Source organism: Leopardus geoffroyi, chromosome A3, assembly GCF_018350155.1.
Source record: "Leopardus geoffroyi isolate Oge1 chromosome A3, O.geoffroyi_Oge1_pat1.0, whole genome shotgun sequence".
In the NCBI taxonomy this organism is placed as follows: Eukaryota; Metazoa; Chordata; class Mammalia; order Carnivora; family Felidae; genus Leopardus; species Leopardus geoffroyi.
In genome coordinates, this window is record NC_059336.1 from 76218859 (window position 1) to 76235031 (window position 16173).

Consider the following 16173-nt stretch of genomic DNA (forward strand, 5'->3'; position numbering starts at 1 on the left):
GCTTCACAATGGGTAAGCTACAGATGACTTCATGCTCCAGATTTCAACACAAGTGCATCAGTCTCCCATTATCACCTATACCCTCTGCTTCCAAACACAGAGCAAGAGCCCACCCACTTGACAGTGGTCATCCACTCCGGCCAGCACTTACATTTCAGGTGGTGAGAGAGATACTGTGGTTAGGGACTGCCAGTACAAAAAGGAAAATGCCAGAGTTACAGAGAGTAGCCAGTTCACCAGATACAACAGAAACACCACCGGTACCTTTCAAGAATTAAGGGAACACCACCTGAGGAGGACTCATTCAATCAATCATTCATTCAGTAAATGAATCATTTGTTTATTCGTTCACTCAGTAAATATTCATCAAACATCTACCCACCATGTTCCTGGTACTATACAATCCTACAGCCTTGAGTCTTAACATTGTAATATCACACAGGTATTGATGAAAATAACCCAGTTCACAACAGTGCCGATTATAAAACTTGAATTACCACTTTTTCCCACATTCTGATTATGCCTGGCCTTCCATGTGGGTTGTGTTCATAACTATTTGATACACTTGAGTAATTTCAGATAGATCCCCTGCTCATACAGAAGTACTTGGTTAATGGTCAAGTTACAACATAAGCTTTCATGAAACACTGTTCTCTTAAAAATATTCCCTGGAAATATTTCACCTTAATATGAATGAAACAACCCCTCTACCAGAGGAAAGAAAGGCTAGCATGAAAACATTGGAATACTGGGATACATAGAGTAAGGCACTGAGAAGGGCAGAGGGACACACAGCAAACCAGGCATGGCACCCCCATTTCATGAGGGAGTCCAGGGCTATCTTCACTTCGGCTCCAGGATGTGTAAATTAAAATAATTCAGTTCAGAGTGAGTTGGTTATACATATTATTTGTCTTGCCCAAGTTGCAAAGTGAGATTTGCCATAATTTCATTCTGTAATTTGACATCTAACCCTTTCAATTCATGATTTTATAGATTTCAACCAAAACGAGTAATCTTTCCTTTTGTTTTTTGTTTCCAGACACTTCTAACTGTATTACCAAAATACAGGGCCAGATTATGCACTATCTAGATTTACTATTACTTTTTAGGTACTTTAACCAGAAATACATATGATATTATATACAGATTAGAGTTCATTTGTACATATATATATCACATATTTGCACTATATATTAAGATCACTATTCGTATATACACCCACAACATGTTTTCCTCCTAAAATTAACTTAAAGCGATTGTAAGAGTTTGGTCAACATCATTATTCTATGTGTTAAAATAAACACGTAACTGATGTACTTTCTATCCATAATAACTCAACTCTGAGCACAATTTGTGGCAGATTTTGGGTAATAAGCTTAAAAATAACAAATACTTAGCAAACACCTGACTACAGTAATTATTTGATGTAAATTAAGAATTAGCACTTTAGCCAGGGTTTTTTCCCCCCGAAAATAAGCTTGTTTGTAACTGTTAGAAGTTGATCAAATAATTGTTTTTTAAAAAAATGACCATTTCTTTGCAAGGCCCATGTAAAATCAAAACAAAACAAATCTCACATTTAATCACTTGAAGCCAAAATTTGTGAACTTTCCTTTGAGTTGTGTAGATTTAGAAAGGATCACACCATAACTGAGCATTTTCTGAGAAAAATTATCTAACCAGCTCCCAACTGTTCCCTTTTGTCATCTCGGAATCAGAGCTGGTGGTTTCTAATAACAGGGAAAAGTGGGTGATGGCCCCCGGAGTTGCTATTGAGAGTAATTCCTGCAGTATTCTTAGGTGTGCCCTCGTTATTCCAGAGGGGACAGTGGCTCCCGAACCAGATTTTGTATGCGTGTGGTTCCTTCCAGTTTATACCACAGCATGTTTGACTTCTCTATGGGGCTGTCCTTAGCCACCGCGACCTCGGTTCCTGCAGGTGACAGTATGGCTTTCTGCTGATTTATTAAAAATCTCCCATGTTATGGCTCCCGTGTACTCTCTGGAGTGTGATCATGTGACCAGTATAATCACAATCTGTCTCCCTGCTAACATTTCTCTACTTTGGTTATTTGTTTGATAAAGTGAGGAGCTTCCCTTTTGTTGCCCTTCATCAGAGCTTAATGTCTTTACTTTGGGATCAATATACTTTATGAATAATTTTATTTCCTTCTATTTTTATGGTCTTTTCTCCTCATTATCATACTGAGTTTATTAGCTGGTGCTGTCAGTATCTCTACCCTGTCATATGTTCCTGAGGTACAGTAAATATCACTTGTGTTGTAATTAATATGCACGCCCTGTGCAGTAATTAAAGTACAGACCCCTTCAACCAGCTGAGCTTCCTACACTAATTCCACCTTATCTTCATAATGAACTTATTGTAATCTGAAACTACTACTGAATATTGTTCAGTAAGGCTAGAAGAATGAAATCTAACGAGATGCAATAATATTTGTGAACATGTTAATATAAAAAATGAATTTAATTAGTCTAAATCTAATTAAATTTCCCATACAATTAAAAGCCTCCCCTTCCTTCCATTTTTTAAAATCTAACAAATGCCACATTATTGCCCTTTCAGTTCTTTCTACAAAGCAGCAGACTGGACAAATGCCTTTTTTTCCCCTACAAGATATACACAGCAAAGCCAATAGGAACCAGAAACTGGAGAGTGACCTAGTAGGGAAACTGCTGAGTTCCTTTGAGGAACTACTATCTGAAACAGAAGAACTGCAAGATTTGGACAAATCAAAAATCTGACCTTTCTTTTAAAAAAAAGAAAACTCAGGAAGAAGTTATCAAATTTATCAAACAATCTGTGAATCAAAAAATATGTTTTAAAAATGTCTAATACCTTATGTACATTGCAAATTACACCAAGGCACTGTTCCTGTCCCCAGGGGGCTTATATTTTAATGGGAGAAAACATATTTCAATTCTTCAGATACTTATTGGGCACTTTCTGGAAATAATACAAACGATGGATGTCACAGAATTTCTAAGCAGGATACAAAAGGAAAAGTCTAGCACTAAACTCACACCTTGATAGACAGGGGAGAGAACATTTGGGGCAGGACACTAGCTGTTGCTGTACATATTCAGTTTTGCTAGAGAAAAAAGTCTGTGTAAGTTAGGAAAAAATAGACACAAAAGACTAAATCAAGATACATAATTGGCACAAAGGAGGAACATGGTGAGGAACCGCATGCACATTTAATATTACATTTACATTGTCAGGAAACATTTCAACAAGGAAAGCGGGTGCTTAGAGTGTAGAGCCATACTAGGCAGACGCTGGCAAACAAGCCCTCAAACTGGGTGAAAGGTCAGGCATGACCACAACAGTGCCAACAAATGGGATTCGTTCAAGTTGGAAAGATGCTACCAATAAGGCAGAGCCCTGCTTTTTTAATTATTCACAGTAATGCCTCGGATCTTGGAAGGAAAGAAATCATTTCCAAGATTGTGTATTACACTAAATTAGCACGGAGCACAGAACTGAATACCGGTACAACACACACACACATAGAAATACATCATCTGGAGAATTAAGAAGTGGTTTTGTGGTCAAAACACCTGTCAGTGAGGGCGTCACATTTACTCCTACCATTGTTTCCTTTAAAACTATCCCTGCTGATGAGAGATTTATAAGACACGTTACCTAATGGATCACTTGCAAGGAAGTAACCAAGTTATGTCATCCTTACAGAAGTGGAATCTAAACTCCACTACCACCTGGCACCTGTTCTGGCATTCTCAGGGCTCCCCAAGAAAATCAACATCTACTCTTCCGCTGGACTGGATACGAACTTAATTGGGAAAGAATAAAGAAGCATTGAGAGCAGCATCCATGCAATAGTCACTGTAAAATTATCAGCGGACTTGCTTTTTGATATGAGATGCCCTTTGGCAACACTGCCTAACCCCATGCCCCAACTACCACTGCTAACACCACACAAGATTCTGCCAATGCCCTGCTCCCTATTTGGTCCTGAGCCTCTAGTTTGAATTTGCATTTTTTTTCCCTTAATGCATTAAGTATACAGAAGTTTGAAAACCTAGAATCATGTCAGGCCATTCCCTAATGTAATAAAATCAAGAAAATTTAAATTGCATGTAAATTACACCAGTCAGAAGGCAAGGAGTTCTAAGTAGAAACCTTATAGTCTAGGAAGTTGTCTTAAAAAGCAAACTTCTGAGAACTCTTTGCAACAAAGAGCTTCAGTGATGAAAACAAATAATATGTTGAGATGTATTGCTAAAGCTATGCATTGCAAATCAAAGGAACTAAAATAAAGTCAGGCATTCTCTAGAAGAGTGCTCACTATATTTTAAGGAAGATTTAAATGTACTTCAAAAGGGCAGCATGGAGAAAATGGAATGATACTGATACCAAAAATAAATTACAAAGAAAATCTGGGCTGTTTTGCTGTTAAAAAATAAAAGTTAAAACATGTTGACATCTACCTGATCGCAAATATGTTAACGGTGATCCTGACTATCAGAGGAAACCTATGCCTATACAGAAGGAAATCTGATAGGAATGAACGGAGATCCTAGAAGATACACTTAAAATTCCTAATTGAGAAAGTTTGGGTTATACCACCGAAAATCACTGAATCAAGAATGTCAACCCATTTTTAGAGAAGTCAAGACATGTGTATACTAGTGGGTGTACATGTGTCTGTGTCTGTATTAGGATATATGAGAAAACAAAAATTGGAGCTCAGAAAATTAAGTAATGTAAAATTTCCTTCAGTATGCTCTTCCGACATATTAACTGGAAATATAATCATTTATCTTAATTTACATTTGTTGATCTCTAAGCTTTGTGTTCAGTTCACTGTAGGACTTTAACCTAAAGCTGAAGAATAGTCTCAAAGGGCAGGAGAAGTTCTAAAAATAAGCAAGTGTTGTTCATAAGTCTGTCTGCATCATTTCTGAAAATTGTTCATGTGAAGGATGGGCTTGGCTTTGGAGCAAATATTTTGTGACTCATGATTTATTTTGCCTGCTCAGCATAGTTTGGGAGCAATGCTAATGTTTATGAATTATCACACTAACTTGGAAATTATAGTGTAGTATTTGTAATTCATTGGGAACTTTCTTAGAAAGCAGATGTACTTATGTTTGCTCATTGGTGAGGTTAGTGACAGTCTAGGAACCAAAGTAGACGACAAATGTCAACTCTATGCAGAATTTTTGCACCTGTGATGTATGTGTGTGTGAGTGTGTGTGCACGCGCGAACGCACGCGTGTGTGTGTGGGGGGGTCAATTTCAAACTTCCATTTGGTGATACACTCTCGATTCTGTAACAGCTTGCAGGCAAGCTGTGTTCATAAGGGAAATGTCATTAAGAAAGGTTTCATCATGAGCCTCCTGGTATCTTCTCTAGCTCTTCTCGTCAGTTTGTGTATATACTAGACCATCAACCCCTTAACATTACACAGTTGAGACAAAAAATAAAACATGATCACTTAATGATAAATGAGGTGGGAAACAGAACATTCTAGGATGCTTACCTGAAAAACTTCCTTAAAGGGAACCATTGATGATGAAGAGAAAGTTTAAAAACTGGGAATGCTAAGCTATTCTCATTCTGTGTTTGTACTGTGTGCGTGTGTGTGTGTATTTTTGCATTTAATATATCACATATATTCTTTACTAATTTAATACTGCTGACATTGGTATAAAACACAAATAGCAACATTTCTCCCTCCATTCTTTCCAAATTTACTGAGGAGACTTTGCTAATGTACTTAAAACCTTTTAATGTACTAAATGTTAGAATTGTCATAATTTTCTTCCGTAGTTATCACTTCCCTTCAGTCATAAAAGCCCTAACTGTATTGTAAGATGTAAAAGCAAAACCAAAAACTCCAATTTGCCCTCCTTTTTTCTCCCCCTGGCTTAACTGAATGGGATTTGAAAATTAAATCTCACTGGTTTCCAAAACTCTACTCTCAAATTAACACAGAAGTGATTGAAGGCATTTTAAGGTACACCTGGTCAACCATTATTTTAATGAGAAAATGACTTAGAAATTGGTAGATATAAAGTATTGGTGGTTATGAACTAAGCCATGTCTCATAGTACAAATAGTTCAGGTAGATTCCATCTTGAATACTCTGATTACTCCACCTTTCTTGTACCTGGCTTCTCTTTCAAATAAAGACTAACGGCCAACTGTGGCAACATAATCATGTATTGAGAAATGGTATAGTTAAAATCTAGAAAAATTATCCTCCTGTAAGCACTCAGCATTAAGACAGAGATTACCTGTTGGCTATTACCTGCTTGGCCCATGTCGCCAACGTCCCCGCCAAACTGTGGGCCCGCATCCTGAGCTTTGGTGGGCTGCCACGCCCGCAGCCGGCCTCCAGCGCCGTTCAGCTGGCCCATCACCAGGGGTCAGAACCTGGCCCAGGAGCCATCACGGTGAGGTCTGCTGCCGACCTGCAGTGAGGACGGCAATGTATTGTTCTGGGATGTCTCCAGCCATGGTGCTGTGGCTGCTCTACAAGCTAAGCACAACTGGCCTCTTCCAGGCAGATCGCAAGCATGCCAACAGTGTGGCCCGTTGGCCCAGCATACACACCAACAGGCTTCACAAGACGACGGGCCACCATTCTGCAAGATGGGCTTCTTAGACATCCACAGTCACTATCCCAGGCTGGGTGCGGAAAAAGTGGCACCCTACAAGTACACAGCCCAGATGGTGGTGGTGGGCACTGCAGGCTAGGTACTGATGCTGGAACTAACGATGTGCCGTTGGAATAGGTGGTCAGCATGGCCAGCATGGACCTCCTCTGAGACCGCCAGGGTTTCACATGGAAGGGCTACGAGGGGCTGAGCTCTCACCCTCCCATTTCTGGTCCCATGTGCTGGTTCAGTGCCTGCCTCCAGCTGCCGTCACGACCGTCACGCTCCACCTGGGAGCCATGTAGCCTTTGGCACCAGTCATGGCTATGGTCTCTTCAACCTCCAGTGCAAGAGCCCTGTGCTGGCCACGCGCACCCTTCACCCCAAAAAGGCTCCAGGCTATGAAGGGGCTGTGCTCCCAAGCGAAATAGCGCCAGTCTTTCCTGCGCTTCCATGAATCCAAAAGAGCTGCGTCTCAGGCGAGAAACGGCAGCTACTGCTAATAGCAAGTTGCAGGAGGCCCACACGCAGAACAGGCCTGCCCCCAGGACTTGGTGATGACGCCGCTGCAGTCCCCATCAAGCCCTGCAGGCTGACCACTCCCTCTCCGGCACCATGCGCTGCCTCTACTTCACTGACACGTTCCTTGGATATGCAGCGCACCACCGACCTCCGCGTGGCACAGATTTCCGGCTCCATGTTTACCTGCGCAATGCGGGTGCGCGCTGCGAGGACGGCCGGAGAGGTGGGAGGAGGAGGGAAGGAGGTGCAACTAACGCACACGCTGGTGGTGGCTTCGCTGTGCCTGACATGCGCGATCAATCGCGCACAGCCTGCGCCCTGAGTGGCCTAGCGGGATTCCGCGCAGGCACCTGACTTGAAGGGGGATCACGCCCCACACACTGCACGTGCGGAGCAGTTCAGGCTGTTCACAATGCCGACGGTGAGTGCCAAGATCAAGTTCAAACTGATGACAAGGCTGTCTCCTGCACAAAATGGCACTGGCTTTGTTTGCCAGTGTGGCCTATAAGGACTGTGCTAAGATCTGCCTGGCCTGCCTTACCAACCTAAGTGACATCTAGTTCTTCTCTATGCATGGCCTGTGACCCCAGAACCACTATTCCTGCATCTGGAAGGAGAACGTAAGTGTCATCTCCTCCTGTGTGTTCACATGCAAGAGTCAGGGCTTTTACCTGATGTTCCCAGTTGGAATTTGAAAGCTTCTCCTTAAGTGCTCAGAACACCCCAGAGCTGCTCAGCTCTCTGGACATTAGCAAGCGGCCAATGCCACCCATGCCAGCTACAGGTTCCCAGACTCACCCAAGCTGAGCCAGGCTAAAGGGACCCTGAGCATCATGCTGGCCCCATGAAACTGTGATGGGAGTTCTGGTACTGTCTGCAGGGAGGGAGCTGACACCCCAGAAACATCAGAGGCCATACTCTTGTGCATGTCCATGAACTCCGCCACCACACTGTGCCTACGCCACACTGGACACAACAGGAGATGAAAGACATGAAAAATGTTCTGGGCTCCTCAGAGGAATCTGAAAAGAATCTGAGGAACCTAGTGTTAAGACAAGGCTCAAGCCTGAACCACCTTGATCGAATGAGGAAGATCAGAACCACCGGCCCACCATGAGACTGCTGGAAGCTGGGATCCAGCATCCCTGGCTCCTGCCTAGCCCTTCACATGGACCTACACCTGCTAGTCTGTGGGCTCCCGTGGGACCTGCCCACCCTGACTTCAGGGTGTGGACTCAGGACTGCCCAAAGCCTCTGGGGCAGATTCAGACTGACCCCTTTTACAGGCAGTGAGTACCCTGGAGGCCCGGTGCCACGGGGAGAGGAAAGCTGGGGCTGGCAGCCCATGCCACCTCCTACTCTACACATGCTTCTTCCCACCTCCCTTTGCAAAGAATATTTCTCTAATGCCTGTGCTAGGCAGGACAGTCATTTCTAAAACTATTTTGATGCTTGCTCCTGAGCCAGCTCCCTCCCACACACAGCCTGTGCATGAATGCACCCGTGTGTGTACATATATGTGACTGGGAGTGCCGCAGGGCATGCAGGTCCAGAACCCCGTAGGGGGTGGGGGCGGCGCACCAAGATGGGTTTCCCTGTAGATTGTACCTTGTTTTTTTTTTTCCTCTTATTTTGTTAAAATTAGAGTTTTAATGTTAAAAATACAGCTTTTTTGATATTGAAAATGAAAGCATAGGGGCGCCTGGGTGGTTGAATTGGTAAAGCATCGGCTTCAGCTCAGGTCATGACCTCATGGTTTGTGAGTTTGAGCCCTGTGTCAGGCTCTGTGCTGACAGCTCAGAGCCTGGAGCCTGCTCTGGAGTCTGCGTCTCCCTCTCTCTGCCCCTCCCCCGCTCATGCTGTTTGTTTCTCTGTCTCTTTCTCTCAAAAATAAATATTAAAAAAATTGTGTTAGAAAAATGAAAGCATGTAATGACTCTTAAAGGGGAAAAGAAAGCAAGAGAGTACCAGTAGAATGAACCAGAACAAATACATATTTTAATTATGATTTTCTACTTTCTGTGATTCTCTGTACCCAGCATTGTTACCCAGAATGTTGTCGCAGCCATGGGAAAGAAATCAGATACTTATTTTTAGCTAAAACATTATGGAGTTTGTGCCTGAATTTCATAAGTGGTAAGGTTAGCCATGTGCCTTTGAGAAAATGCTGAGAAACTTTTCTGGGCCTCAGACAGAAAATATAAGTCATGAACTTCTTTAATGGCTGTGCCTTCCAAAGAGAACAAAGGGAAAGAGTTATTGAGGTAACTAAAACAAAGCAAGAAATACTGCAGAAAAAGAGAAAAATATTTTTCCCCAGGTCTGAATCTAGCAGCTCAGAACACATGAAGGAGATGAATGAACTGAAAAGGTATTTGCAGCTGAAGAGATAGATGCTGAGCTATTATTTCTCGTGATGCTATGAGATATTTATAACAACAAAAAAAACCTCTCGAAAATAAAATGAGCACCCAATTTCTCAGCAACAAACAACCTTCAGATTCCACTAGCAATATTATACCTTACACACTAGTTCATGTTTAAATATTTTAATAATGACTTGAATAAAAATTTGTGTTTTCTGTATCAGCTGTGTCTACGTTCAGATGCTATTTTCAGAATATTTCCCTTAATAGGCTTCTTTTCCCATATTTATCATAATAAGGATAAACTTGGGGCAAAATATTTTCTTTTCAGACTGCTTCCTTATCCTAGAACTCTAACAAAATCCTAATATATAAAAACTTTTAAGTTTTAAGTGTGCTACTTAATTTTTAAAAGAAAAATATTAAAAGTATTTTTTTAAGTAGTCAATTTTTTTTTTGTAATCCAAAGAGCATCATGGAGTCTACTTTGAAAATGTACTCTCCTATCTTCCTAATTTAAAAAATAATACTATACATATAGTGCTTGACATCTCCCTTTGTGAGGTGTAAGTTCCAGAAATCAGAGGACATTACTGAAACATCTGTTAGTTCACATTTTCCACTAAATGGCTTTCATGGTCACATGATCAAAAGAAATTACCACCATGCTTTCAGTCACTAGAGGTATTACTATTTATACTACTAGCTCTCAGTGCTTCTACTCTCTGTTGGGATAGGTACATACAAGTGAAAGAGGTGAATTATGCCTCTCTGGTGCACCAAGTGGTATTGTATTGACCTGAAATAGTTCTTGTATGTCACAAAGCTCTTGGAATCAAGAGATTCTTTGCATGTGAACTAAAACAAAACCCTTTTAGTTGTAACCCTCATGCAACACTTTGCTAATCAAATCTGAGATGTATTCTTTTTAAATAAGACTTTGTCTTCTATGCCTATCAAAGCAACTTGTTGACAAGTGAAAAGTAAATTATACATGTGGTAAGTTTTATCTTGGTTGGCTTTCAGGGATTGCTTGTGTGTGTGTGTGTGTGTGTGTGTGTGTGCGTGTGTGTGTGTGTGTGTGTGTGTGTGTGTGTTTGTTTTTCTTTGTTTCAGTTTGTTTGCTTTGTTGTTGTTGTTCTATGATGCCAAACAGTTGATTTCATAGATTAATTTTTGGTCGTGATAGTGACTTAATTAGGTTGTTTCATTTGCCGATGTTTTGCACGTAATCTTATAGACATAGCCTAAATGAGGGCTTTACACATTAAAGGATATAAATTCAGAAGAAACACTATATAAAACTGAGTAGAAACTGGATTCATAAATAATCTATACTGACTTCTGGTTCCAAACACACTTCTAAATTTTTTTTCTTATTTCATGACATGTTCCTTACAAAAACAAAGGCAGAAAGGAAGGTTACATAAGAACATTACATTACATATCTTAAAATCTTACATTGAATTCACTACAGGGCTTTTATTTTTCATAGGTAGCCACAATACCTCCCTCCTGCATGCTTATCTTAAATGTAACTTTGACACTACTCCCAACAAGAGATGAGATCTGTGTACCCTCTCTTAAAAATGGACTGGCTTTGGACTGTTTTGGCTAACAGACTGTGGCGGATATGGCTAGGTTGCTAAAGGCCGTGAAGCTTCTGCTTTGTTAACTAAAATACTTGTTCTTAAAAGCTTGTACAAAGCCCAGCTGCACAGAGGCTACTATGCTGTGAAGGAGCCCAAACCCACCAAAAGGAGACTGTGTGGAGGTCGTGAGAACACAAGAGAGAGAGAGATGTCTAGGAGCCCCCAGCTGCTGGAAACTCACTTTTCTAGCTCTGGTCACTGTATGACTGCAAACCCCAAGAGGGACCCTGGGCCACAACTACCCAGCCAAACCCCTTCTACATTCCAACCCGTAGAACCCATGAGAAATAAAACAACAGTTGTTTTAAACCATAAAGTTTAGAGATATTAATATATTTATAGATCATTTCTTAAACAGATGTCTATTGAATGTCTACTCTGTGCTGGGCAATATCCCGAGTACTGAATCCTGCAAAGATTTTTGTGCCCCTAGAAGTTTAATTAGTGCCCTCATCCTCTGTGTTTCCATGGCTTTTTAGACAAGTAACATAGCACTTAACTTCTTTTGTCCATATTATGCAAGTCGTGTACATGGTTGATCATAAACCTGTCAGTTCAAGATCTGGGTCTCAGCAAATTTTGGTTCCCTCTATTGTGTACTGTAGTGCACACAAATGGTCAGTGATTGATATACGACACCTATCTGGATAAGAAAATCCAATGCAAGGAAATGACATCATTTTCCTCCATGGTATAAATTAAAAGCTAATAAAGATTTTAATCCCTGACTTCTTTAAAATAGCTGAAATTTTCAACTAGAGCAAAAAGAAGTACGTTTTACAACATTTGAATATTAAGCTACTTATTGAAGCAGTCCAAAAAAAGAAAGCATTTTTCAAATATTCTTAGTCATTAGTAATAAGCCTTATGTTATTAAAATAGAAATCCCTTAAACTAGTTTTGTTTCATTTGTCAAATAGTCTATTTACACTGCTCTAGATAATTTTGTTCACATTGTAGCTTAAAAACAGGTTTTGGATATGATGAAAAGCACATAGTGTCCCAGACCTCCTAGCTACGATCTTCCTTCCCACCACTAGTCTATGCTGTTGCACTAAGTACGGGATGCTCATTCAGTGTCCATAGGCATGTTGAAAGGATCACTTTTGTCTAAGATTTTTAGCTCAAATGGAAAAAAGTCAAATGACTGATTGTTTCCTCAAATTAGAAGCAAACAATTTAAAAACAATTCTGTTCACAAAAATAGTTTTTTTTTTAATTCATAAATTTAAGTGTTTAAACTTCTTCAATTTAGAAAAGAAAATTCAGGAAAAAAATCTCTTTTGGGGAGAGGGGGATCTCCCTTTCTAATTTTGAATAGAGAAGCAATCCAATCCTCATAGTTATACATTCTTAAAACTTTCAGTTTTTGCTACTTTCTTCTGGTCCTCTACCCTAGTTTGATCTACGTTTAATGATCAAATGAGTTTCCAAATCCCATGAATTCTACTTCAGCACTGCTTTCCCTACCTAACCCATTTTCTCCCCTTTCTGTTAGTATACTTTAGAACCCTAATGTCTGGAAGTGGAATAACGGTGCAGGCAAACATTTATCAGGACTTAACTGTTTGAAGCCCTGTGCTAAGGGCTTCATATATGCTACCCTGTTTAAATCTCACATTAACATGATGAAATGGAATCTAAACTTATTCCTATTTTACTGACGAGTAAACTATGGAGGACTTGAGAACTAAGTAATCCGTCCAAGGTCACAGTCCACAGTGGTGGAACCAGCATGCAAATTAGAGAGTTCAACCCAGAGCCCAGGGTTCTAATCTACTTCTCTAACTCACAGCTGGAAGGGACTTTAAAAATATAGCCCACTCCCCATCTGATGCTTCATTTTCCTTTGGCATTCATTCCTGCAAAGTTGTCTGCAGCCTATGTTGGGACATCTCCAGTAACCATCCTAATAGTTTCCTATCTTTCAATTCCAACTCAACTTCTGCTCTGTACCAGATTAATTGTTACCAAAAGCTTTTTGTCGTAATCTCCCCTCTCAACCTCTAAAGCTAGCAATTCATACTCTTCAATTCACAACTTGCATCCAGAATCCTTCTTCTACGGTTGTCCTCCTAAGGATAATATGCTATTTCCTCCATTCTAGAATATGCTCCTCACTCTCAACATACTCATATTCTTCTCATCTTTCAAGAATCTCAAAATTGACACAACTTTTGTCACACATTGTTTTACATGTCTGACAAAATTCAGAAATCAGCAGCTCTGACTTTGCTTATCCTCTTGACTAATCTATCAGCTATTTGATAATAGTCACAATTTTGTCTTAATGTTCCTCTAATGTCTTAACGCTGTTGCACTAAGTACGGTGTTTTAATGTAAACTATCAAGAAACATTTGATGGATGCATACATTCATGCATGCATACATGGTTAGATGGATTAAAGCATTAAAAACAAAGCAAGTTCCATTGTTTCTACATAGATAAAGTAATGCTTCAAAAACGTTTGAATTCAAATGACTGGCTCTTAGTAAACCCTTGAGAAGCCTTCACAGTACCATATTGTTGCTAATTCAACCAAGTGTTATCAAACTGTACTTAACAAGCTTTTAATTAATTGAACCAAATATTTGACCTGATTTAAGAATAGTTCTTCAGTGTTTTTGATAAAAACCATACTTGATTAAGTTTGTTGGTTAAACTCATTTGATTTGCTATAAAACAAACATCCTATGAACATTAAAACCATCATCTGTTCAACATTTTATTATTTACAAATATAGAATACACAGCTATTATTATAAACTGAAATTCCAAGGCTAAACTGAAGGTCATCAAAGGTCATTCATACACAAAGACCAAGAGGAAGAAAAGTGAGCATGACTCTTGTACTATAATTTGTGGTGATATGCATTTGTAAAGAAAAACAGGCAATAGAAATGGTTAGTATGCGTATATGTGTGTCTTTCTTTCCTCAAAAGAGAAACACATGACCCAAAATAGTATGGGATTTAAAAAAAAAGAAAAAGACTACTAGTTAATTCATGAATAAAAAAAAAAAAAGATTAAGATTCCAAACTGAAATATTTGAGAAATAATTAGCCTTTGGTAAAATTCATTGTCAAGTGGAAATTCATTTTTAATCATGAAATATGTTTTTCCTGTGCTATTTTAGCTTTGTTTTAATTTGCTATTTAGCAGTGCCCTGAAATATTAATAATTTGTTTAATAAATTCCTTCTAACTCTTAATAGATTTTTAATGAAGAAATTTATCTTAGAGATCTGTGTGAGAATTGATATAACATACTTGCTGAAAGTGTTAAATTATTGACCTCCTGAATAGTTTCATTTGCACGTCTATCTTTTGCTTGCCATCATCTGTGTTCAGATCTTCTTAGAAGCTTTGTGAAATTTTTAAAACACGAAAAGTTATTGATCCTATAAGCCATAAAAGCAAATATTCTAGAAATGAAAAGAAAAATGTTTTATCCACAGAGTCAATTCACAAAATTAAAATGTTTTTTTTCCCAGATTATAGTGTCAAATCCCTTATAATTACCCTGATGAGTAAAATAAGCCCATAGTGCTTAAAACCTTGGGTTGAGGTAAAAGAAAACAGTCCCAGGGGGGTTCCATCATTGGTCTATTCCTTACAAAATATGCACCTAGCAGCAATTCCTACAGGGTTGCCTAAATGCCAGGGCTGTTACAACTCCAAATAAATCCCTTTCTCCATGCTGATTTTCAGCACACAGGAAGGTCAGTTCTGGAGTTTGACAGAGTCAAGGTGCATTCTATCAGAATTGCTGGGATGCTGACTCCCTTGTTTTCATCTCTCCTGGATTATGACAATAAAACACAATGCTCAGCTTTGAAACTAGGTAAATTTGTAGAGAAAGGAAATTTATGGCACTTTCATACCCCAATCCACTCATGCCCCAGGGAGAAATTTATACAGGGATTATCCGTGTAGATTTTGGAGACAAAATGGTTACTGAAAAGCCTGTGGGCTTTGCAGTCAATCAGATCTGGATTTGATCTCTGGATCCTCTGTTTACTAATTATTTAACTTTTTATTATTGGCTTAACTTCTCTAAATCTGTGTCTTTATAGTCTTACCAACCATATAGGATTCAGAGGGCAGATTAAATGAGATAAAGCATTCATGACTTTAAGTGTTTGTTACCGAATCCCACACATAATAAATACCAGCAGCTTCAGTGGTGATGGTGGCTGTGGTGGTTAAATCCTCTGTCAGTTCCAAAGCCAATCCTCTTACATGGGCAAGAATGGAGGCTATGAATTAGACTCATGGGGAAATTCCCCAGTGGATGTCATCCTCTTATACCTCAAGAGCTTATTCAGCATTGAGATTAAAACTCAGATTTGGTTGTAAATCTGCCATGGCCCAGGAGCAGGAGGGGTGCAGACTAGCATTATTTCTCTGCCCTGACTGCCCAGTGAAAGCCAGTGAGAAATGGACAGTATAGGGGAATGACTGTCAGATTGGATCAGACAGACCTAGGTTTCTTTTTGTTTGTTTTGCACTTATTTTGTTTTGTAACATTTCCCAACAGAGAAACCATGGGAAATCGAGTTGAATTGCCTACATTTCAGTTTCTTCATCAGCAAAATATGAAAATAATGACCTATCCTTAATTCACAATGCTTACTTCATACTAAATATTATGCCATGGTAATATTAGTAACACAGCTTGGATTAAGATTCTCAGAGAACCTCTTGATCCTCTAAGATATGCTTTTTGTGGTCCTGTATTCAGAGTTCCCTAAGCAAAGTTCCCAAGTTTCTTTGAGCAGTTGTTCTTAGAGATGCTCTGAGAAAAAGAATAATAAAGGGCTCCATAGTCAAAATACATTTGGGGTATTTTAGGAACACTAAACCTTATATCCCTTTCTGGAAGAGTCCCTGTTAATACTGGCATGTTAAAAGCCTTGAGAAATTATTTGACAAAGAAACCTACACAACTCGATGATCCCTTGTGAGTGTTTTCCAAATTATT

General features: G+C 39.5%; 1 pseudogene; it reads left to right on the forward strand.

Moving 5' to 3' along the window:
- The first annotated feature begins 206 nt into the window (after positions 1-206).
- Positions 207-8288, forward strand: LOC123581378 (annotated as a pseudogene).
- The last annotated feature ends 7885 nt before the right edge of the window (positions 8289-16173 follow it).